The sequence below is a fragment of the Pan troglodytes genome, chromosome 8 (assembly GCF_028858775.2).
Source record: "Pan troglodytes isolate AG18354 chromosome 8, NHGRI_mPanTro3-v2.0_pri, whole genome shotgun sequence".
Lineage (NCBI taxonomy): Eukaryota > Metazoa > Chordata > Mammalia > Primates > Hominidae > Pan > Pan troglodytes.
Window position 1 is genome coordinate 118,260,005 of NC_072406.2, and position 27,128 is coordinate 118,287,132.

Consider the following 27,128-nt stretch of genomic DNA (forward strand, 5'->3'; position numbering starts at 1 on the left):
AATCTCAAAGTGTAGTCCTCACATCAGAATTTCAGCATCACTGAAAACTTGTTAGAAATGAAATTCTTAAGCTCTATCCTAGATTTGTGGAATCAGAGATTCTAAGGACAGGGATCAGTAATCTGTCTTTTAAGCAGCTCTCCAGATGATTCTGATACATGCAAAATTGAGAACTGTACTAGAGAATATAAAAGAGAGGTTAAGAGATATAGAAACAGAAATTGTACAACATACTTTAAATATTCTAGGGGAAATTAAATAGGATACATTTAAAAAGAAGCAATGTTATAAACTATATGGCTGAGAATACTACCAAAATGAAAAAGGAGAGAGCTTTCAGATTGAGAAATAAAATGAGCCACCAACATAATAAGTGAAAGCAAGTCCAATTATATATATTATAGTAAGCCTGCAGAGTATCAAAGGCAACGATGTTATTTTAAGGGCAACCAGAGGAATTTGCTATCCAAATAGTGGTGTAAAGAGTATAGTGAACCACCTTCCCAGTAGAAAATAAAAATCATTTAGTGAGTGAGTATTTTTTTTAAAACTAACCATGCAAAGTCTTTGGAAACTGTCATCTGGGTATATAGTAAATGAACAACCATTTATTCAAGAAAATCTACTAAATGTATGTAAGAACAGCAAAAATATGTGGCACTTAAGCCAAAACTCACTACCATTTCTATCCTGCCCCTCCTAGATCTGTGTGATGAAAACTCTAGTTCAGTCATTTGAAGACATGGGGCTTCCTCCCTACCTCGCTCTCAGTCAAGGGTTACAGTTTTACTCCAGGAACAGCATGAACATGTCATTCCACTCCAGCCCTGAATTGCAGAATCTCTATTCTGGGTAGCCATGAGTGGGAACACTGATCTCCTTTACCTTCCCCAACACCCACTCCAATGGCAGAAGTTATGCCCCAAGCACAACAGATCGAGGAAACTGGAATCTGTAACAGCCCTGCCCAACTTGCTTAGGGTAGAGGTTCAGTGTCAACAAGGACAAGTTCAAAAGTTCAGGATCTATTTCCCTGCCCAGAGTACCACTTGTTGAGTAGAGGTGTCACCCTAAAAGAAGTGGGCCACTGCCTTCACTATCATCCCAGCTAAAGTGGCACAGAAGTTCTATCCAGAGGAGAGGCAGAAAATAAGAACAAAGAGCTCAGATCTCTTCCTAAATGAGTTTACTTAATTTGGAAGAAACTGTGAGTTCATGACTGAGGGCATTGTTGAACACAATGGAGATCACCAAATGAGCAATTAAGAAGAGACTTGTAGCTCTCTGACACCCATAACAAAAAGCAAAATTGTAGATGAGATAGATATTTAATAGAGAGAACCAGAGAATAAGATAAGAGCCTTCATGGGTTCAGAGCAGCCTTCAAGACTGGAAAGATCCTCCCCCCGCAGAGGGGCCTTACTTTTAACTGGATCAAACTGTGGAACAATTTATGCCTCAAAGCTTTGTTTCAAAAAAATAGAACAATTAGAAAGCAATTTGTGGATGCTAAAAGCTAGGCATGATATTAATAGAAGCAGAATTTCCCAGGTGCTCAGAGAGATTATGTAGGCCAAGTATGCACATTCTGAGAAGAAACATCAGAAGCTATACACTACTGGGGAAATAGAATTCACTGAAGTAGTCCAGTCATCTCACATTACTAAACAAATAGACACACAAACAAGAACAAACAAGAAGTGCCAAAAGGGGTGAGAAAGATAAGAATTCAGAGTTGCTACAGTATATGAAGTAAAATATCCAGTTTTCAATTCAAAATCATGAGACATGCAAAGCAACAGGAAAGTGTGAGCCATATACAGGAATATTGTCTGCTTTGTAGAGGCAGACGATAAAATCTGCCTCTAGGAAGGCCCAGATGTCAGATTTAACAGAATAAAAAGAACAGAGTCAAAGTATCCCTTATAAATATATCAAAAAACTAAAGGGAACCATGCTTAAATATGTTAAAAGAAGCTATTAACAATGTTTTAGCTGAGAAGATTATAAACATAGCCACATGTAAGTTCTGGAGTGAAAAGTTCTATCATCAAAATATAAAATCCACTAGAGAGGCTCAACATTATATTTGATACAGTTAGCACATTTGAAGATAAATTGATAGAGATTATGTGACCCCAAAAAACAGAGAGAAAATCAAATTTTAAAAAATGTACAGAATCTCAGAGAAATGTGGACACCATTAAGCATACCAACATATACATAAAGGGTGTACCTGAAAAAGAGAAGAGAAAGGAGCAGAAAAAAATATTTTAAGAATAATGAGTGAAAACTAAAAATTGATGAAAAAATGATCTGCACATCAAAGAAGCCCATTGAACTCCAAGTAGGATGAATGCAAAAAGATCTACCCAGGTATATCAGAGTAAGAATGCTGAAATCTAAAGACAGAAAATACTGCAAGCAGCAAGTGGAAAATGACTTTGCTTGGACACAAGAAACTTAGTGAGATTAAGATCTTCTCATCAGGAATAATGGCGACCAGGAAAGAGTGGGGTGACATATTCAAAGTACTGAAAGAAGAAATAAAAAACAAAAAAAAGCTGTCAACCAAGAATTATACATCCAGCAAAACTATCTGTAAAAATGAAGATGAAATAAATATATTCTCAGATAACATAAGCACTGAGAAAATATATTGTTAGCAGACTCATCTTACAAAAATACTTAGAAATTTCATCAGGCTGAAAGTAAGTGATCCCAGATAGTAATTCAAATCTGCATGAAAAAAGAATGATTATTGGTAATGGTAACTGTGTAATTTAAAAAGATAGTATAAATGCATGTTTTGTCTCTTTTCTACTCTCAACAGATTGATAAAATATTGTCTAACACAATTTGTATATAATTGTACTTTCTATATTGGGCATATACCATGCAGAAATCTAGTATACAGACAGTTCCTAACTTTTGATAGTTTGACTTATGATTTTTAGACTTTATGATGGGTTTACTTGGACAAAACCCCATCCTAAGTTGGGAAGCATCTGGACTTATGATGGTTCAATTTATAAATGTTTAATTTCATAATGAGTTTATAAGGGTATTAAATGCATGTTTGACTTACAATGGGTTTATGGTACAACCCGTTGTAAGTGGAGGAACATATGTATTTGACAATAACAGCACAGAGGGGTCAGGTGGGAACAAAGCTGTATTGAAGTATAAAATGACATCAGTTGTCATTTGAATCCATAGGAACAAAAGAAGACAACCAGAAACAGAAAATAAGAATAATAATATAGCAAACTTTATAAATATATACTTGATCTTCTTTCTTTCCTGTTTTTTATAAACATAAAAATATATAAAATATCATTTATAATGTGTTTTTATATTATAACATATAAATATAATATGTAAAATGATAATAGCATGAAAAGGAAGAAGATGGAATTGAGATATATAGGAATAAATTTTTATATTTCATTATAATTAAGTTAGTATAAATCTGAAGTAGATTCTGATAACAAACATATGGTAAGCCCTAGACCAATGACTAAGAGAATAAAAAAGTGAAAACAAATGTCAAGTTATTAAAACATTACACCAGAAAACCTCAGCTTAACACAAAAAAAGGCAGTAAAAGAGGAATAAAATAGGAGGAAAACACATGAGACATATAAAACACAAAAAGAAAAATGGCAGACCTAAACCTAACTATATCAATAACAACATTACATGCAAATGCATTAAGGGCAGGGTTTTTTAGACTTTATGCATTAAAAAAAATTTTCTGACAATATTCTGTTCTCAGGATGGAAAGATACTTTGTATCTTTAGATTCAAATATAGAAACAGGTTGACTGTAAGAGGATGAAGAGAAATATAGCAGGCGCACAGCAATCATAAGAAAACTGACCTATACTAATACCAGGCAAAATAGATTTTGAAACAAAAATATCAATAGAAAGATATTTTATAATGGTAACAGCATCAATAAATCCAGAAGGAATAACAATTATAAATAAATATACACGTAACAACACAGCCCCAAAACTCATAAAGTCTATAAGAGTTGAAGGGAGGAAGGGACAATTCAACAATAGTTAGATATTTTAATATTCACTTCAATAATGGATAGAACTAGAGAGAATAACAAAGATATAGATGACATGAAAAAACACTGAACCAACTAAATCTAACAAATATCTATACAGCACTTCACTCAGCAGAAGAATACACATTCTTCTCTGGTACTATGTAACATTTTCAAAATAGACAATATGCTAGACTATAAATCAAGCTTCAGTAAATTTAAACACATTAAAATCATATAAACCATGTTTCCTGACCACAATGATATTAAATTAGAAATCAATAACAAAAATAAATTTGGGAAATTCACAAATATATGGAAATTAAATGACACACTCCTAAATAACCAGAATCAAGGAAGAAATCACAAGATAAACTAGAAAATTCTGAGATAATGGAAACAAAAATACAACATACAAAAACTTAAACTTATAAGATGAAACTAAAATAGTCCTGACCGAGACATTTATAGCTTTAAACATCTATATTGAAAAAAAAGAAGAAATCAAATTGATAATCTATTGCCATAAGAAATTGGGAAAGGAAGAACAAGCTAAACACAAAGCAAGCACAAGACAGGGAATAATTAAAATAAGTGTGTGAACAAATGAAATAAACATAGAGAAAATCAACAAAACAAACACTGGTTATTTTAAAATATTACTTAATTGACAAAAATTTAGAATGATTAAGAAAAATGATAAAAGATTCATATTTCTAAATCTAAAGGCTGAAATATGTTTGGAACTGCTCTGATTGGCATACAGTTGCAATACTCTTTCCTTATTATTCCTTTATTTTTGTGTGTTTGGTACTGACATTCTCTTAATCAGTACCAAACACACATAATTTGAAAGAAATTAACAAATAAAGTATATCTGATGCTTTACATGAATAAAAAGTAAATATAAAAATTAAGGAGATTAAATTAATAATTTCAATACTTTTCACAAAGAAGAGCTTAAGATTCAGAGGGCCTTCTTGGTAATTTCTACCAAACATTTGAAGAACAGCTAATACTAGATCTTCACAAACTGTTTTTAAAAAGGAAGAAATTGTCTATGAGGTCAGTATTACCTTGATATTAAAACCAAAGACATCACAAGAAAAGAAATCTACAGGCCAATACTTGTTATGAATATAGACACATAGACACAAAAAATATTGAAAAAATATGAGCAAACCAAATCCAATTAACACATAAAATGATTACACTCTATAACCAAGTGGGCTTTATCCCAGGGTTGTAAAGCTGGTTTAATATCCAAATGTCAATAAATATAAAACACCATATTAATATAATAAAAGGAAAACACTATGCAATCATCTCACTAGATACATAAAGGTATTTGAAAAGAAATCCAATCTCATTTCATGGTTAGAAAAAAATAAAACACTCAACAAGATAGGGAAAAAAGAGAACTTGCTCAACCTGATAAAGGAAATCTATCAAAACTCACAGTTAATCTCATATGTGAGGGTGAAAGATTGGATGCTTTCTCCTAAGATCAGGAATAATACAAAAAGTCAACTGAGATTATAACAGATGAGAACAAGGACACAGACATTACTTCAAAATGATATGATTGTCCCTAGAAATAAAAGAAAATTAACTTTAAAACTTTAAAACAATGAAGATATAATAGTGAGAATATAATATAGATAAAACTCTTAGCTTTTTATATTCCAAAACTCTACGTCATAAAACAAAGTCTAGAACCAAAATCAGGAAACTATAGAAATTCATCATAAAATGTGTAAAAAGTTCAAATAAATGGAGGAATAGATTATTCATCTGGTGGGAAGAAATAAATATATCTAATATTTTCAAAATTCTGCAAATAATATATATGTACCAAACATAATTGAAATCCTGATGACATTTTTTACAAAGTTAACTTACAGTTTACCTTAAAAATTTCACCTATGAACTTTAGAAGATTTGAAAAGGAACACTGAGGGAGTGTTTGCTTTAAATATTAACACTAATATTAACACTATTGTATATCTTTTCCGACATTATGCCTAATAGAAAGATGTATCACTAGATTGTATGTGGCATCTTTATTTATTCAGTGAATAGAGCCAAACATTTCAGAGTACACACTGAGACTGACAAATCACCTTGAATTCACTTATCATCTTCCTTGGGAGAGTAATTGCAAGGGGCTAGTCCTCACTGTCTGGAGAGATGTGTATAAGATGTCCCATGTTTGGGGGATTAAGTGGTTCAGGTAGAGTAGGGAGTGGTTCTTGGCCTGTAGCAGGCTTGGTGCCAAATCCATAAGGTCACCGCAATGTCAAGGCTGGTTGCACCTAAGAAGTGGCTGTGTAATGGCGAAGACATCTAAAAGTATGGATCTGGTGCCTAAACAAGATACTGAAATATCTTATTCCTTTAAAGAACCACTCTGAAGGACTCCCATCAGTAACAAAGGTAGCAGGCACAAAAAAAAAAAAAAAAAAAAAAAAAAAGACCTGTACTTTGCCACATCGCTGTAACCTCAGCTTTCAAGACTGTTTTCCTGGCAAGGTCACAGTTTATCCCCTTCTAGCTCAAGTCTTCTATGAACAAGATTTCTCTTCATACATGGAGAGAACATGCATGCTATCTCCACGTTTCTCTCCATGCATCATTTCATGTTTGGGAAGTTCTTGTTTTCTACCAGGGAACCTCAAATGTACCACAGTTTACACTTCCCCATGCAGAGTGGGCTATGCCTTGATGTCCAACAGAACACCATAGCCAGAACTCTACCATCTTGTTCCCATGAGATAATAGAGATTGTGCCATTCTGTCAAAAAAAAAAAAAAAACCTCACTAAGTGTCAATTAACCCACTGAAGCTTTCACTTAAAAGACGCCTGGCCTTTATGGCTGGGAACCTTAGCTGCTGAGGGAGATGATACCATTTTAGCATCCATAGCTGGGACATGGCCAGAACTTGATTCATCTACTGTACTTCAAACAGGATGTGCCAAGGCGTTTTTTAATCTCAACCACAATTCAAGGCAGAGAAAACCTGAACACTCCCATTCCAAGAACTTGCAGACACTGCAGAACCCCTGACTAAATAACCAAAGATTGAAATCTAGGGGTGGATGATTTTCTGAACTGGAGACTATTACTACCAAGTTAGAGGTCTTTAGAATTTGTACACTTCTACCATGCACATATAAAAATATGTCTTCTGAGTTTTCCATGAAAAGATAGGGAACCAGTGTTTATATGACATACCTTTAATATGTGTATTCTCATTTAATCTCATAATATTTCTATATTGACAACTTAAGTTTTAACTTTCTCTTTTGGTCATATTAGGCTTTCAGGTTTAGGAATGCTATTCTTAAATGCTATTTTGCATCCGCATCAATTTCAGTCCTAATATACACACTTCTCATTTTAGAAAAAATATCTATATTCAAAGAAATTAAAGCCAATAACTTTGTCCTGCAATTCATAAATTCCGAGAACTTCAGTGAAATTTCCTTGTTTGCAGATCTCCGTATAAAATGTTTGTCAAATGCTCCAGAAATTCTTTCCTAACTTCCAAAGTCCCAAAGAAATAAAAAGAATATTGGCAACAAAAATTAAAAAAAAAAGATTTCCCCCAGAGCTTTTGCATCCTCACCTAGTTATTTGGTTCAGCCCTGAGGAGGATGCTCAACATGTCTGGGGGTAGAGGTCTCTGACCACATTCATTGGAAAGGACCTGATTAGACCTTCTACTTTTGAACTGTTTTCAGTGGTATAAAGTTTCCCTTTGTCTTGTGTTGAAATTAACTTCCTTGTTCTTCTTTGTATGAATGTGTCCTCTGGAGTGCTAATGAATGAACTGATACAGTTTCTTGCCTCTGAGTTGCTGTAGTTGCCTTCTATCCCAATCTTGCATATTACATGTCTTTTGTATAGTGACATTTTGAATCTTTCCCTGCAATATTTCTCCCTTACCATTGGCCCAGATTTGGTCACGCTACTACACCCTATCTGTGGCATCAGATGATAGGATACAACTCATAAAACCAGGTGATGCTTTGGGGGTTTTTGTAAATATACCATCAAGTCGTAGACATTGCCAATAACCAATTCAAGCTATTTCCCTCTTCACCTTTCCTGCCTGTGTACTTAATCGACTACTATAGCCTGAAATATTCATGACTTCTTACTCATAGAATCATCGATCACGTGTGATTTCCCGCAAAAACAAGCAGGTTTAAAGAAGCAGGTTTGTGCCAAAAGTTTGCCGAGTAAAGACTATTTTTTTCAGTCATTTCACAATGCCCTGAGTTATTGCTGTGGTTTATTAATTCTAACTGTTTGTTTGACTTCACGTTTCAGTATAAGTTACTGTGAGTCGGTTTCTGCAAGGTAGCGATATGTTCTCAACTGCTAGTTATTTTCCAGGAATGTCTTTTCTTGTCATGTATTCAATTAGTCATTTTAAAAAACACATTTATCGCTACAAAGCAAGGCTAGAATTAATGCTGATCTGCTTCTTTTTCCTGGATTACTGCATTTTCCAACTGTTTGTGCCTCAGCATATGGCCCCTATGTTCTTTTATTAAGAAAAAAAGAAAAACATTTACATTGGCCGTCTTCACTGCATTTTGTTAAATGTCATCTAAAAATTCTATCTGCGCTCTGACCATCACTTGTTTATATTTGAAGTGCCTATCGTATTATTTACTAAGACAATTACCTCAGCATTTGGGATCCTTTTGATCTAAACACCATCACATATTTTAAAATGTGTTTCATCTTTTTAATTTAGTTGGTTCTGGGACTCAGGTTTTGGAATGCTATTCTTAAATAAATCATAGTTGATGACAAGAAGTCAAAGTTACTTCCTGAATTTGTTTCAGAGCTTTGGAATATGGAAAGCAGAATGCATGCTATATTTAGGGTAGACTATAACGTTTTCTGTGGATTCAAGTTATTTCTTTCCTCTTGTGAGGAACAAAATTGAACAGTCTCATAGATGGCAGAATGGCCCATGTGTGGTGTGGTCCTGTTGCTACAAAAAAAAAAAAAAAAAAACTGCTTGAGTCTATACTAACAATATCCTATTCACTTTAACCTTATGTGCAACGGCTGAGAGATAACAGCTGTTTCAGTGAATATCAAATCTTGCCCAGAGGAACACATGCATTGCTCTGTCTATATAGAAATTTATCAGCGCTTTTCTGCCCATGCACATCTGCTGGTGTGCCATGGCTCAAAAGGCCGCAACCATTCTCACTGAGCACCAAGGAGAAGTGAAGTTGGTCTTGGGACTATTTTGCATAGAGTCCTTGGTCTGGGTTAGAGACAAACGGATAGACCTCCTGAGATGCTCCTGCCAAGGAAAATCAGATGATAATAACCAGATATTTGTATATCACCTTATAGCTATACTATAGAGAATATTCACAAATATCACTTCCTTTTTGTTTCACTGCAATCATGTGAAGTCAAGTAGTAGACTTTTTTTTTTTTTTTTTTTTTTTTTTTTTTTTTTTTTGAGATGGAGTTTAGCTCTTATCGCCTAAGCTGGAGTGCAATGGTGCTATCTCTCGGCTCACTGCAACCTCCGCCTACCAGGTTCAACTCATTCTCCTGCCTCAGCCTCCCGAATAGCTGAGATTACAGGCATGCACCACCATGCCTGGCTAATTTTTGTATTTTTAGTAGAGACTGGGTTTCACCATGTTGGCCAGGCTGGTCTTGAACACCTGACCTCAAGTGATGCATCTGCCTTGGCCTGCCAAAGTGCTGGGATTACAGGCCTGAGCCACCACACCCAGCCGACATTTTTTATTACCTGCTCACCACCTTCCCAGGTGTTAACCCTTCCCAGCAGCTTCAACTTCTGCTTGGGAATCTCTATAGGTTCAAAGAAGCTGCTTCCTTCACCCACTCTAGGCTGAAACCCATAACTGAATCTAAGTCAATCCACATGTTTAATTTCCCTGGTCACAGTGATTGGTACAGGCATGGACATGGAACATACGCTGATGCAGTCAGGGTGAATCTCAGGAAATTTTCTAAGCACCCTGGAATGAAGACATCACGTCGTTCACATCACCCATAAATGGCAATGCATCTTACTGTGGAAGCTTCTGGAACACATCTTGGGACCATGAGGAATAGCAACCATAGGATAAAGCCGGTATATCAGAAGTCTAAGCAAGGTGTTGGAGAGAAATCACATCTTTGTAATATTGGCACTTTAGTAAAAGTGCAGGAATAGATATTTTTTCTGGGACTTTGAATTGTGTGAATCAAACAAATTTCTTTATCATAACAATCCATTTAAATTTGGTTTTAATTTACTTAGCTCTGAAAGTGAATTCATATAAAGGGCTGTCTTTGCTGAACTCTCCTACGGACAGAGCCTGAGTCAAAGGTTTGGGTACACATAGTTAATTTAAGGTAAAATTTAACAAGATGATGAGAGTGGAGAAAGAAATTCAGAGCAGGAGAAAAGCCAGTAAAGGAGGTGTTAGGGTAAGGAATCACAGTAGGAGTGCCACAGTAGGCAGAGCAGGAATGATTAACATTTTTCATTTCAATGTATTTTAGAGAGGTTAAATAGATATCTTCAAATTCAAAGACTATAAGCAGTGGTTATGTCACAACAGTGCTAAAACCTGAGATTTATTGAACATTTACTTTAAGAGGATTATGCTAAGTTCTTATCATACACTATCTCATTTAGTCTTTAAAACAATCTCTGGAGATAGTTATTATAATGCTTAATTTATTTAAAAAAATGAAATTCTGGGTAGAGAAAATTGTGTAATTTGCTCAAAGTCACATGTCAAGCATGTCAGAGTTATATCCCAAACTCAGGTCATTCTGACCCCAACACTCCATGCAACACTGCCTCCTACCCAGCCACAAATGGTAAGGAAACACTACCATTATTGAAAGAAACACATCTCTAAATTTCCTAGGTGAATTTATAATCTTATTTAATTTTAAAACAAAGATGTCCTACTTTCTCAAAGATTCAATTTTATCTTTCAGTAAGATGAAAGGGTTCAACCATAGTATCTCTAAGAGCCCTAATAATTGTTAGATTATATAATGGTCTGATACAAACTTTTCAAATGCAAATATAAGTGAGTTTTAAAACATTGTCCATATGTAAGTGCATCTGAGAATACATTTTATTTAATACGTAAAATTGCAATGTGTATTTGGGTATTTTCAAGACGAGGGAAACAAGGGCTATGTGTGGAACAATCAGATATAAACACAGATTAATACAATTCAGTCTTTCAAGGACATTTATTGAGTATCCTCTTCAGGTCAGGTACTATGCAGCCATTGAAATATCAGTCCCTGGAAGCAAATAAAAACAAAAAGACACCTAAGAGTCGTTAGCAACCAATTTCATGCCACCCAACGAAGTCTCTTTTCTTGAATAGGATGAAGGTAGTGCAGGCCGAGAACAGAAAAGATAAAACAAATAATCTAATTCTAATTTGCACTTCAGTTTTTGCCAAATTATGAAGCTGGTTAGAGACTTATTTAGGATATAAAAATTTGTGTGAAAGCCTCTGAGCGCACGCACACACACACACACATATACACACACACACATACACACACACACACACAGAGGCATCTATAATATGGCAGCATCTCAATATGGTTCTCTCTAAGGAGGCAGCATTAGCTGGTGGAAAGAACAATGATTTGGGAATTAGGCAGATTTGGAAATAAACCTTCCCTCAACCATTTTCTAGTTGGGGAATATCACTTTACCTTTCTGAGTGTTTCTGTCTTTTGAATGACTTAACTACAAATTTGTCAACTAGGGTTGATGTATACATAGTTCCTGGCCTAGGTACTCAAATAGATTAATAATAATAAGAAGAAGAAATAGATACTATTCACTGAGGTATTTTTAAAATCATTTACAGTATGGGTTTTGAGAAACTGTTTCCTTGAAAAATAAAATCCCCACAGCCTAAATCACAAAGGAAATTAACAGTTTTAAATGTCACAAATGATTGTACGTAATTAATGACCACTGGCAAGATTTAAAAAGAAAATCTAATGTGAGTGAGTGATTCTCCCTGGGATCCAAAAATTAATTTAAAAAATATTGGTACTCAAGCTAAATTAACTTAAGTATAGAGACCGTTTTTCTATTTTAGCAACTTTTTTCCTTTGATTTAATCGAATAAACATATAAAAATAAAGGACTTAGAAAGCATATTTTTCTGAGTTATCAAACATAGCCGTTACAGTTTTAAATTGCTGAGCTCAAAGGCTGAAGCTTACATTTTGGAAAACCATAAATACTAAAGCGAAGTCTCGATATGCCTATATCATTTTACCTTAGCTTGTGTTAGTTCTTATTATCAGAGTTCAAACAGTTGTATAAAAGTGTGTCCAAGAAATTGATGTGATATTGATTATCTATTTTTTCCTTTTAATGTTGATGATAAACTCCATTTAGTTATGTGATTTGTCTCTCTGTAACTCTTCATGAATTATGTTGTAAAAATATTGTTGTATTGTTAATGCTTGTATTAAACCTAACTTTTTAATGTATTTATATCTTTTCTCCTCAATAAGATTATAATATTATTGGTAAAAGATTCTGTGTTATGCTGTTCCCCTTTGTAGCCTCTGAGGTCAGGTAGCATATATTCTTTGGGTGCAGCAGGAGCCCAATGTGTAACATATTTAGGGCTGGGCTGATATTTCGCTCATCTCTATAGTCATTTTCATCTCTTTATGCTGATTTGTGTCTGCTTTATAACTCCTGTTCTTCCATTTGACTCCTCTATCATAGTCTCTGTTTTATCAGATTCCCTCCTCATTTTAAATCAAATCAAATCCTTCTGTTTACTTTCCAGTTACATTACTGCCTGCAAGTGTCTATCAGGTATACTTTTACCTAGATTATTTATGCCAGGGCTGTAATGCTTTTCACAATACCATACGCATCAAAGATGTTTCCCAAAGCAGAACTCCCATTTTATTGCATCTACTCAATTTTGCAAGCCCGTAACTCCTCCCAGTTGTCATTTCCACAATAATACAAGGGAGGACATTGTTTGTATGAAAATTTTACACAATGCCTCTCTCTGTCTAGTCCATTTTTTAGTTAATCAAATTTTTATTTTATTCTATTTTGCTGCTTCCTGGTAATCATTACCCACTTCACATTCTTCTGTATTTGAAATTTCTACAGGCTCCACCTCCTTTCATTCAAATTGAGTTCATTTTATACGTGAGCTTTCCCTCATGGACATTTTAATCAGCTGCTCCATGTACCAAGAAAATGCTTTGAAACATAAGCAGACTGCATCTCTAGTAGCATCATTAGTAGAATGTAGAATTTGTTGCTGATTTATCTCTACCTAGGTAAAAGGCAGAGATGTGGATTGTAACAAATCTGTTACCTTACTCTAACCTGTCTTAGTGACAACCAGTTATAGTATGACTTGCTTTTCTTTTATATACATAAGGGGGTCGGTGAGGGGCGAGATCTCTAATATTCTTATTTGTAGGCACTACCCAGTGTGCATCCAGCAATTGCATGATATAGAAAACATATCATTTTCTCTACTGAAAAACTCCTTATTTTATAATTATTCAATGGTAAGAAAAGAGGCTTTATAAAATTCTGACTGAAAAACTAGAATGTAGATCTATGGAACTATTTTTGGAGGATGCTCTCTCTGATTTTTAAGAGTTCAATTTCAAAGGAAGTGTCTCAAGCAAAGGGCATATCTCTTTCCTGATACAGCTTCTAAGAAAGGCAGTGAAAGCTGATAGGGAGGACTTGATCCTAGGATCTAGCTGCCAGAGCCTTATCTTTGTGCATCCACCGGCCAATGAATAGGACATCTCCCAGGGCCAATATTGAACTTAAAAAAGGACTGAACATCTGTTGTCATGTCGCTAACAGACTCCATGTACACTTGGTTGAGAAGGAGATCAAGACTGTCTTTAATATTAACTATTTTTGAATTTAAAAATTTGGGGCCGGGCACAGTGGTTCATGCCCGTAATCCCAGCATTTTGGGAGGCCGTGGCGGGTGGATCACAGGTCAGGAGATCAAGACCATCCTCACCAACATGGTGAAACTCTGTCTCTATTAAAAATGCAAAAATCAGCCAGGCATGGTGGTGGGCGCCTGTAGTCCCAGCTACTCTGGAGGCTGAGGCGGGAGAATTGCTTGAACCCGGGAGGTGGAGTTTGCAGTGAGCCGAGATCGCGCCACTGCATTCCAGCCTGGGCGACACAGCAAGACTCCGTCTCAAAAAAAAAAAAAAAAAAAAAGGAAGACGTTCTCTAGAAATATGAATATCCAGATGTGGTTATTATTATAGCCCATTTAAAATTATTTTTGTCCAAAAAAACTGGGGACATGTGGTCACTGCAATCACAGCACACCAGTTCTCTCCATAAACCCCATCCTCTGGGCTGCGCCTGTGTACTTCCTAAGAAGAAATACTGAATAGAGGTGCCTCAAGACTAATCAGATTTAGTAGGGACAATCCGCTTTGCTATTCATACTGAGAACAAAATCAGACCTAAATTGACTGATCCAGAATTAAGGACTTTACAGATTTACAATATAAACAGTGACATCTTGTAAGGGATCTATGCGATACATTTAACCATACTAGTTTTCCAAACTGCATTTGTGAATTCTCTTTGTTTTTTGGGAAGGTTGTTAACAATGAAGGTTGGTTGAGGAAGATTTCTATTTTGATGTATCTTTATTAAAAAGGCTTGAATTTAGACATATCTAGAGAGTGCCACCTTGTGGGTAAAAGGCAGTAAAGTCAGATGGAGAAAAACATCACGTGTAAATTTTCACTATTTCTGATTGTTCTTTTTTATATGTAACTAAGCCTGACAACCCAAATATTTCTTCAATCATACAGAGAGAAAATTATATAAAAGTGATGCAAATTAATCTAAAGATTTCAGAGAAATATTCTGTTTCAATATTATTATACAAGAACAGTGTGTTGCAAAAATATATGTATATGCACTGTCATATACGTGTGTGTATACGTGTATATGCATACTTTTGCTGCTGGTGTTCATAAAATATCAATACAAAAAAACAGCAAACCATTTGAAGATAGAAATATTAAATCTACCTTCACATTTTGATTTTTTGGCTCATCCTCAATTCTACACAATTATTAATTCTCAGATGCATGGACTAAAAAACTCGGCATAAAAATTAATTTCTTGATATTGAAGAAAAACAAGGTTATGGACGAAATACAGTACTGCAGCGGGTTTTCATTGATGGCAACCTCTTATTCCATGCACCGTGTTAACATTATGCAGCTTTAATGCGGAAATGGAATACATCTCATTTCTCAGGATACCTGGTTTGAGCCAGTCTTTTTTTGTTTGTTTGTTTGTTTGCTTTTTGAAACGGAGTCTCGCTCTGTCACCCAGGCTGGAGTGCAGTGGCGCCATCTCGGCTCACTGCAAGCTCCGCCTCCCGGGTTCACGCCATTCTCCTGCCTCAGCCTCCCGAGTAGCTGGGACTACAGGCACCCGGCTATTTTTTTGTATTTTTAGTAGAGACGGGGTTTCACGGTGTTAGCCAGGATGGTCTCGATTTCCTGACCTCGTGATCCGCCCGTCTCGGCCTCCCAAAGTGCTGGAATTACAGGCGTGAGCCATCGAGCCCGGCCAAGCCAGGTTTTTATAATCTGCAAATCATGTATTGTTATTGATTCTAGAATAAGCCACAAATAGATCAAAGACAAATAATTTCAAATAAATATCAGCATTAATGTTTATGTCTATAGTTGTTTAAAATTTGTCTCATTTGAATAGCTAGAGTTCAATTCCTTGACTGCTTTGAATTGTTCAGAGGAAAGATTTGGATACAAGGACCTTTTAGTAATTATTATAAAGGAATCAATTTCTTCCTGGTTTACCAACTTTTTTTGAATCTTGATGAAAGAGATAGTGAATATGTCAGCTGAACTCTATTTCTAACTTCAGATGAAATGAACTGTTCATATATAAAGCTGATTTGTCCTATAAAACTGCTGGTTTAGTTCTTTATTTTCAAAATGTCTATGTTCACGTCCTTTCCTGCCTCATCCCCTGACTCTGAGCCATTGCACATCCATGTCTCCATCTGTCCCAGACAAGTCTCAGAGGTATATGTCACAAGGGAGAAAGTCAGAGCAGGTGGTTTAGTTAGGAAACACCTTCCAGTTCTATTGCTATTTCTCTTTTGTTTCTTTCCATCTCTTCCATGAAGCCATTCTTGACTTTTTCATGCTCTCCAATCTCCCTCCACTTAAGTCTCCTATAAATCTTCACCACACAATTAAACCCTTAATTATATAATGTGATATTTGTCCTCTAATTGTTTTACAAGTGTTAGTCTTGTTTTTGCGCTGTATTGTGAGCAATTCGGGAACAGGAACTATGTATTTTACTTTTTCTAAATCTTGCACAGCATTCATCAGAGTGCAGTCCTCCATAAATATTTTAAAATAAAATTAATGGAGGATGACAGGGCCTTGGCCTTGTCCTGTTTAATATTTGGGGCAATGACTTAGAGGGCTTAAAAGAAATGCTTTTTGAATTTGCAGATATCCCGAGGTTGGGAGTGAGAACTCAGGCTCTAGTGGGAAAGACAGATATGCATTCATTTAGATTACCATGCATTATCAAATATTAGACTAAATATTGTCCGAAAAATTAAATGGAACTTCCTGGAGGAGTCAATAGATACTGAGAAGCAGCATTTGAGCTACTGAGAGGGGATTCTGGACAAAGATGGCATGCACAAAACAACAGACTAGAGAATGATGTGGAATTGCTTGAAGAATGATGTACTCATGGAGGCAGAAATGCATGTGGGTAGGTGAGACTTGTAATCCATTATTGCATGAGTTACAAATTAAGTATAGGTTGTAAAGAACATTATGTACCTTGCAAAATGGCTATGATTTAGATACATGGATTTTGTCCATTTCAGTATTTCTCTCCTTTCTATTCCCGATGCTGCAAATCTAGTTTCTCCTTCTATCTTTAACAAAATAATATAATAACCCCCTAATTAGTATCCCCGTCCCTAGATTCTTTCTAAATAAATCAGGCTTCCACACAGTTTAGTAATATCATAACTTTACATGAAAACCACTTGTAATTTTCCAGTTCCTACCAAATTGAAAATAACCTCCCTGTAACAAACTAACCCTGGCAATAGGACCTTGACTTAAGTACCTTGCATTCTCTATATTATTCCTTATGACACAGTAAGAAGTAAATTCTCTTGGCTCCCAGAGATATACCCATCTTTGGAAATTATCCACACTTTCCAATTACTCATGCTTTGCATTTTTCTTCAAGTACCCTATTATCGGCCTACCAAATTCTATCTCCTTCAAGTCCCAACATGAGGGAAAAATCCTTCATCAGTCATCCTCGGAAACCCACTAAACCATATGACTTCAATCACCGTTGAATCTCTCAAGTCTTTGCTTATACTATGAGAACCTGACACGTCTTCTGTCCTATGACTATATAATAGTTATTTGTGTTCTTGTCACCACATAATCACCATATCTATCTCACCTTGTTCTCTCCTTGACAAAAAAAAGATGTGGAATATAGTAATCTTTGCAGACCCCAAAGCAGTTGGCATTAAGAAGACCTTGCTCATACCAATTTTTAGCACTGTTTGCTCTTTGGTGACCTGCTGACACAAAGAATGTATTGCAGAATCTGACACTCTATGTCCTCTACAGAGCCCACAGTCTAGAGGGAGACAGCTTACTAGGTACATACATCATAAAACAAGGTGGAAAAATGAATTGGGGAATATAATGGAATTCCTAAGTATGAATTCAGTATGGAAGTGGCAAGATTCCACCATTCAAATTGAAATAATGTGGTCAGGTATAGACTTCGAATCTTATCTGAAAGTCTAAGTGGTAAGTGGACTAAAGTAACTTCCTGGGCAATCACATGTAGAAGAATAAATTTCATGAAAAGGGATGAGGGCATCCTAGATTTCCAGGGATGGGTGGGTCCGGTGACATTCCTTACCAGGATCCTTAGGCTGCATAAAGAACTGCTGAAGCCCTCTTTAACAGCAGAGCAGTTATTGTTTTTATGTCTATAAAGAAACATATATTTTTTTATAGAATATTTGGAATGTAGAATTTTGAATAGTTGCCTTTTTAAAAAAATTTATATAAGCATATTATTTGAGATTATATTACATCATGTTTGAATCCTGACTTTTTTTTTCCACCAAACAATATATTTGAAAGATTTCTCCCATGTCATTATAGAGTCTTTAAAAAGAACAGCTGCCAGTGCTATACTGCATCTTTGCATCATAATTTATTTAAATAGTTGAGTGGGACCACTTTGAAATACATCTAGGTGTGTGTCAAAGGGTAAACAATTAGCTAGGATTGAATGGACAGCAGCTGTTGGGGAAAACTACCACTATCGCAACTATTTAGTTCCATCATCTATTGACCTCAAGTTGTTTTAATGTCATTTATGCCTAATGTTCCTCCCCTTGTATTCTGGAACATCACAAAACAAAACACATAGTGGGGACCTAGGTTGATAGACTGTGTCCTCTTCTGTAGTGAGACAACTTTATTAATGCATTTACTTTCAAAGACGAATAATTCAAAGCAGAGATTTCCCTGAAAAGAGATAACCCCTCCTTTCAGTACAAAGGGCCAGCTGCTTTATCAAGGTGGACTTCAGATAGGAAAGCAAAGGACCAATTCCCAAGGAAGTCACCAGGAAAGTGTCCGTTTGTTCTTAATGACATCAACCCCTCTGGCTCTGAGCTTTTCTTCTCCAGAAGGAAGCACAGAAAAGGAGCATGGAGTGGGCTTTGAGTCACGCATGACTGGGGTCAGCTTCATGAGCAGATTCTTTCATCTCTATCTAGATCTCATTTTACAAATGCAGCTGTTATTAATTTTGAATAATTAATGTGGGGTTTGAAAATAAATAATAACAGCAAAAACAATAATAAATCACCCTTAAAATTGATGAGGAAACAATATTCTTGCACAAAGACTGCAAGAGGCAGATGTGTTTTATAGAATGAAATGCCAGATCTATCTACATGTGGATGCTAAGGGAGCCTATTTATAGATGGAAGGGGGTCAAGGAAAGGCTACCCATAGACACAACCTCAAACCTACCTTAATCATGGATTTTATGATTCCTTTAAAGTCCTAAGATATAATCTCATATATGTCAGATAAAGATATATAAATTTAGGTGTAGAGGTATATATACATACATACACACATATATATACACACATAAGGACATATACACACACAAAAAAAATTTAGTACTTAGCCATGAACCATAAGTGCTTTATGTACATTATGTTATTTAATTTAGTAACTCAAAAAAACTATTATATCCCTCATTCTCTAATGAAGAAAATGAGTCTCAGATTTGCCACTGATCTTATATCTAGCCTTTTAAAGCTAAAGACCATATTCTCACCATACTACCAGCGCTACAGCTGCTTTTTTTTTTTTTTTTTTTTTTTTGAGACCGAGCCTCGCACTGTTGCCCAGGCTGGAGTTCAGCGGTGTGATCTCAGCTCACTTTCCACAAACCCCACCTTCCAGGTTCAAGGGATTCTCCTTGCCTCAGCCTCCCTAGTAGCTGGGATTACAGGTGCCCACTACCACACCCAGCAGCTGCTACTTTTAATAGCACTGATATTATATTTCTTCTATGCCACATTATTATCATTCATTATATTATTAGCATCTATTCATTGAGTGTTTGAACTACATACTAAGCTAAGCAATTGATATATGTTATCTCCTTTAAACTCTGTGGTACCCTGTGATTAATGTCTAGTGGGTAAGTAGATATCTTGATTATTGTTGTTTACTTGTTTTCTTCAGGAAATTCCTCTTCCCTATTCTTTTGGGGCTACCAATAAAACAGACTTGCTCTCCTAGATATAGGGACAGACAGGAGAACAAATAGCGCAACCAGATTCTCTGTCCCAAAAATATGAATCTTAATAAAATACAAATGAATGGCCAGGCATGGTGGCTCACGCCTGTAATCCCAGCACTTTGGGAGGCTGAGGCAGGCAGATCACTTGTGGTCAGGAGTTCAAGACCAGCCTGGCCAACATGGTGAAACCCCATCTCTATTAAAAATATAAAAATTAGTCAGGCGTGGTGGTGCACACCTGTAATCCCAGTCACTTGAGAGAGTGAGGTAGGAGAATCGCTTGAACCCTGGAGGCAGAGGTTGCAGTGAGCTTAGATCGTGCCACTGTACTCTAGCCTGGGTGAGAGAGAGAGAGACTCTGTCTCCAAGACATAAAATAAAATAAAATACAAAGGGAAATGGAACATAGTTGAAGCCCGGCCATCTGTTCAGAAACACCCGGCTCTGCTGTGGTTTTTACTCTTCCCAACAATGCTCCATTGCTCAATTCTTCCTTTGACTCTGTGAACTGCAGTAAATTATTTTTCATTGCATCCTTAAAAAATTGTTTTTCAAATATCAGTCACTTCGATTCCTCTTGCTTGCATTCCAATTACTACTCTCTGATTCACAGATCAGGCTACTGAAGTTCAAAGACAAAATATGATAGCAATGTTTGGAGAAGACAACTGCAGAAACTCATCCAACTGGCAAGTAAAATTTAAATACATTTCAGGCTGACCCCCCAAGCCTGTATTGTGCTGTACAGCTTTGTCTTCTAACAGTGCTTCTAGCTCTTCTCATGGAATCTAAGTTATTCCCAAAGTGAGGGAAGACTGGATGGCACTATAAAGATGAACCCCCTTTTTATTAGAAGTAGGAGCGCTATTCCTAATCTTCAAAACTTGGTCAGGCAGTCACAACTGCTGTCATCTACAGTGTTGAAACAGGTTGACAGACCACCTGTGGGGCCAGATATAAACTTGGATCCTGAAAATCAAGGGTTCTCTGAGTCAAGGTGGCCAAGGAAGCTGGGGAATCTAGGGGGCTCAGGGCATGGCTATTTACCAGCTTGTGTGGAAATATTTCTGTTGTTTTTTTTAATAAACAAAAAGACCAGACATAGCCATTCTAGTACACAGTCTGAATGTCAGACCTGGATGGAAGGTGATCTTTGAAGGGATATTTGTGAAGAGAATCGTAGTAAAACACATCGGCATGAAAAACAGCAAAATTGGCTCACACATGCGGCTTCCAGTGTCTATAGGCAGATCTGAAGATTTCTTTACCTTGCTCCCCAGTACTGTCTGGGCCCAGGTGAGAGGAAACCTGGTGGGTTTTCCCCAGTGTTGTGAACATCATATTTTCACTCTGTTTTCTACACCTCAACTGGAATGGTATGGAATATTTGTAATTATTTGAAGACAAATTTGAAAGCCATCTACATAGTAAAACAAATGAGGGAAAAATTAGAAAAAAAGAAAGAAAATGTTCCAGAGATTGGCAGTGACTAATTAGAAAGCATAACTAACCTACTGGCTGGCACGTCTGTGTTCCTGCTGGCCTGCAGCCAAGGTCTCTGCTGTCCAAGAGGTAGGGAACCAGGAAAGCCATTGCCTCCAGACAGAGTAGATGCAAGAGAGCCTGCCTTAAGACTTCTGCCTCTTAGGCTGAACCTGTAGAAAGGAAGAGGCTGTTGAAGGTGTGCAGAAGCTCAAACTATCCACCCCAGAGGCAATTTCCTGCCTAAGGCTTTGTCTTAACAAAGAAACAGTGCTTTGTGTCCTGTTTGAGAAAAATATTTCTATAGGAATACACATACCCTTTATGCTACACTGATCTCTGGCAAAATAAATTGTCTCTATATGTTTACATCTATGTATATATTTTTAAATACAAAGTGCTTTCCAATGTCCACATAGAGGGCTTGTGTTGCATAGGCTGAAACTCCCCACGCCTCATTAGACCTATTTAAAATACACAGTTCTTGCATGAAACAGAGAAAGCAGACTTAAGCCCTGTTTCCTTTCCTCATTCATTTCTCTCTTGGAAATAGCAAATAGCTTGTTCCGGCGTGCGGCTCTGCATGAATTCCCACTATTCTATGTGATTTTCCTACATAAAACTGTTAACTGGAGTCAGAAACTAAAGCAGATGAATTGGACCTGAGGGGATAGCACACAATGTGTTGTGCTCCCAGACAACTTCATTACTTTAATTACCTAAAAAGTATAAATAGTTTGGCAGGGTACGAATCTCATTTCTCAGCCTAAACGATAATAGTTAGCTGGGAGAGATCGTCCCAAATGCTGCCGCTTATAGATTGCCCTATTTTTTTTTTTTCTGAAAGCAGATCCATTGACCTTTATGGGTATGCAGTCTATGCCCTTGAAAGTGGCTGAGGGACTGACTTTTGGACACACAGGGAGTTGAGAATGGATATTTACTAAAGCCCTATTTTGTGCCATTCTTCTATTCAATGAATAATTATGATGTAGCTCCATACCATGTACTGTCCTGGGCACAAGTAACACAACAGTGAAAGGTAGTTGAAGTTCTTGCTCTTATGAAGTTGATATTCTAGCTGAAGTAGGAGAAAATAATCAGAAACAAATACATGGATACACTATTTCTAGATGTCAAAAAGAGGAAAAGGTGAAGATCAGGAGGCACAACATTCCAAGGATATAAAAGCAAATGTGAAAATGCCCTGAAGTGGACATCGGCTTGGCCTGTTGAAGGCTGAAAAGTAAGTCTGGGCTGAGTAGATGGGGCTGGCATCACATTTGATAATTTAGCTCTGCCACTTAGTTTGCATTTTCTACTTAAAAGACTTACTCTCATTTCTCATCTTAGGTTTCCACATCATTACCTGTAGCTTACAATGCTTCCATTACAAGGTTTTCTAAGAATAAATTACAGAATGTATACTGACCGCTTAGTGCTTGGCAAATATTAAAATGAAAATAAATATTAGTTGTCACTGATATTGTTATTAATTTGTAATATCTTCCCTGTCTTCCACAGTATACCATACTCCAAACTGAATCATTATTCTAACTATTATTATTATTAGCAGTATTAGTATTATTTTGTAGAGAGGGGTCCTTGCTTTGTTTCCCAGGCTTGTCTTTAACTCCTGGGCTCAAGTGAACCTCCGACCTCAGCCTTCCAAAGTGCTGGGATTGCAGGCTTGAGCCATCACGCCCAGCCTAAATGACTCATTATTCTATAAATGTGATGTTTCATTTTTCAGAAATGCCACCCCTCATCCTGAACTCCATGCACTGAAACATTCATCACCACCCTCGCCATCTTTTCTATCAGCCTGTTCAAAAGTTCCAGATGGCTCTTCAATGACTCTGTCTTCACATTTGACCATATGTTAATTGATTCAATATATGCCTGTATTACAGATCCAAGCAAAGTCTATGTTGCCTTCACCAGTGTTCAGATACACCTGGGTAGGTATTCTGTAGGGTTGGGACTCCTGAGGTCTATTTGCATGGGCCTATATCAGGAAAGTGAAACCCATTCCAGGTAGCCAACTAGTAAGGTTTTAAAATAGAAAACTAGCTACAAACATGTGGGAGGAGCTTAAATACCAAACAGTTGATGAAAAGGTAACCCCCAAATTAGCAAAAGTAGAAAGTTGCTATCACCCTTAGGCTATAGGAATAAGGGAGGGAATGGAATTTCCAGAGTCCGAGAGACTGGTTACCTTGGTGGGGTAGAAATGATAGGAGGTGAGGTCAAAGGGAGATGTTCAGCAAGAACAGGAACCATAGGAGACATGCAGTCCTCTCTAACAACACTGTCAAAAACAGAGAAAATGAGAACTAACTCAAGTTTTTCTTTTCTCCCTCTGTTCAAGCTCTTGTGAGTGTTCACTGTTGCCCAGACCTAGCTGGAAGCCAGAAGGAGAGGGAGTCCTGGGAAACAGAGTTTGCAGGGGTCAATCCCCTATGATATGAAGCCAAGCAGGGGAAATGCAGGAAATGCACCTGAGCACAGACAAGTGAAACAGACAGCACAGGAACAGACACCAGGACCGCCATACCACACACTGCACATCCCCACCTGAACGCTCTGCTGTGGTATTTGTGCAGCACACACAGGCAACTTGGGAGTGATCAGACACCTAGGAAACAACTTGTCTTTGAATAAGAGTCAGATATTCGTATTTTCCTGAGAAAGGGGACAATGTGTGATAAGCACACATTGCCAGTCACTTAACTTCTCCCACCAGCCTGAGCTCAAGGACAGTCTGCAAACCAAGCCTGAAGAAGCTATTTAATGAATACATTCAAGTATAAGGGGTCCCAGGCAGAACTGCCTTGAGTTGTGGGCAACAGAGTGTGATACAAAGGTATAGCCAAAAGATCTCCCACATTAGCAGAAATTACACTCACTTTTGTCATAATAAGCTCAAATCATTCCTGTAGTAATAGGCCTTAATGCTCTCCATAGTTACCTTGATGCACCAGATCTTGACTGCTAGACACCCCAGTTCAGGTATCAGCAGACAGCAACAACAACAACAGCACAGCAAGAAGTCTTGTTGAGTCCTAGCTATAAAGCCCACATCATGATACCTGGACCTAAACATTGACTCACCATACTGAACTGGATCAAGAAGGAATAAAAGGATAGAAATATTAACATTGCTGATGCAATTGTCCATGAGCCCATGATAATACATATCATTTATTGTTATATGAATATGTGCTTTATATAATTCTGTCTTTCATATAACTCTCTCTTTCATCACGTTTGAGACATTGTAGATTCTAAATCACACCCCAATTTCAAAGATGCTGAAATAGAAAAAAATGCACTTCAGAGCCAATGAAATATATGATACATAAAACTAGACATGTATTTATAATAAATAACAATGGATCACTTATTTTACATCAGGCACTGTACCAAACATTTTTATTCTCATTAATCTTTATAACAAATATGTGGAGGGAGGTACTTTGTTTATCTTTATTTTACAAATGGTGAAACTGTGATTAGGAAACCTGTCTGTGGTCGCAAAACTATTAAGCTGTGTAGTCTGGATTCAAATTCCAAGCTCATGCTGACATCCATTTTTTTACACTGCTTCTATGTGGATCACTTCCTGAGAGCTTTCAAAAAAGTATTATCTTAGGAAAGATACTAAAAAGAGGATATAGAATATATCTGACAATGTTAAGTAGGAGACAGGAGAATTTAGGCTTTTTGTTATTGTGAATCAATAACTACATCCATTGCATACACACACATACACGCACACACAAAAACACACATCACACACATATATACACAGTGGTGTGACCTAAGAAAAGCTGGATTAGATGTAGGTGCTTAATCATAATGATGTCTGGGTTTTGTGGGTGGACCAGGACTATGTATCTCTTATCACTATATACCCCATGGCATCTGTTTCAGTGATTTTCATTTGAATACTCAACACGTGTTTTCTCAGTGAGTGAATAAATTAATACATTAAGCATTGTGTGTATACAGGGAATATGGGTACAATGATACTGAGTAAAGAGGGTCTAAGAGACTGTTCCTAGCTCGATTAGGGCTTAGCTAATCAATGTCATCTAGGTAAAAGCAGAAAAATATGCCAATTGAAAGGTTAGATCTCTTTTAATTATACTTGGGCACTTGCAAAAAAGGGGCTGTCTCATAAATTTTTCACTAGCTAAAATGATAAAATATTGATTCAGAACTCACAATTAATCCTTATAAGTAGACGAGGCTTTTAATAATTCAGTCATGTCTCTCCATGGTCTTGTTTGTTCCCTCCCCATGGCTGGGTAGAAGCTGCTTTCTGAAAAGATGGAGACCATTTTTACCCAACAGCATCAGCTCAGATTCCTGTGATTATAACACAGCATGGTAAATATTAACTAACTCTTAAGTGCTTCGCCTCATTCCCCAAACACTTTCTAAAGCAGAAACACAGGTCATTCTCCTTCCATGTGTGCCTACTTGAAATCTGTTTTGTTTTAGATGTTCAATTGGATACCTTCTTCTTTTGACTTCCTATTAACTCTGACACTCTGAGTTATAAAACACACTACAGTTTTGAGAATGTAGATATAAAATGACACATGGACAGTTTCTCAAAGGGTTGCATACAGGGTCACTAGAGACTTGAAGCCCTGGCTCTGTCATCAAGCTGCTTTGAGAAAGCATGGCACCCTACCAGGCATCAGTTTTCTTATTTGGAAAATGTTGGTCCCCTCAAGGCCTCTTTTGACTTAACTTTCTTGAGCTGAAGTACTACTATTCTACGAGTACAGGTACTTTTGGTTCAAATAAATCCTGTAGAGTACACTTAGTAAGAGGGGCAATTTTTTTTCTTTTTTCTTTCTTTTTTTTTTTTTTTTTTTTTTTTTTGAGATGGAGTCTCGCTCTGTTGCCCAGGCTGGAGTGCAGTGGTGCCATCTCAGCTCACAGCAACCTCTGCCTCCCAGATTAAAGTGATTCTCCTTCCTCAGCCTCCTGAGTAGCTGGGACTACAGGCACGTGCCACTATGCCCAGCTAATTTTTTGTATTTTTAGTAGAGAGAAGGTTTCGCTGTGTTAGCCAGGCTGGTCTCGATCTCCTGACCTTGTGATCCACCCGCCTCGGCCTCCCAAAATGCTGGGATTACAGGCGTGAACCACTGCACCCAGCCAAGGGGGGCAACATCTTAGTCAAAAAAAAAAAAAGAATTTCCTGTTTTAGTAGAAAAGATGCCAGATGTGAGGCTCTTCTATTCCTGATGGTTTAAGGGTTTCTATGATGTTGTTTTTGGTCCATCTCCAAAGTAAACAAATTCCCATTTAAACCATGTGCTCTGATGTTGTGAACCAGATGTTATTTTTTCTTTTGTTTCTATATTCTGCAAATCTTAGTTGGCAGACATATCTTAGACCCACAGGGGAAGAACAAATACTATAATATCATCTTTATGATTACAATTAATATCAAAGTAGGGAATTGCATAGATACAGTGTTGGAGAGAAGAAGAGGTATACATTTCAAGTAAGGTCTCTAAATCCAGGAGTTTAAAATGTGTATTTTTGATCAAACAGAATCCTCTGGCTCTGTTTCCTAAGTTTCTCTAAACTT

General features: G+C 36.7%; 1 long non-coding RNA gene across 1 annotated transcript in view; it reads left to right on the forward strand.

Moving 5' to 3' along the window:
• LOC107966939 (uncharacterized) overlaps positions 1-27,128 on the forward strand; it is a 48,533-nt gene that overhangs the window by 20,921 nt on the left and 484 nt on the right. The window contains exons 2-4 of the long non-coding RNA XR_001706997.3: positions 22,645-22,757; positions 23,425-23,472; positions 25,829-25,906. This is a non-coding gene — a long non-coding RNA (uncharacterized LOC107966939). The remainder of the gene's footprint in view (positions 1-22,644; positions 22,758-23,424; positions 23,473-25,828; positions 25,907-27,128) is intronic.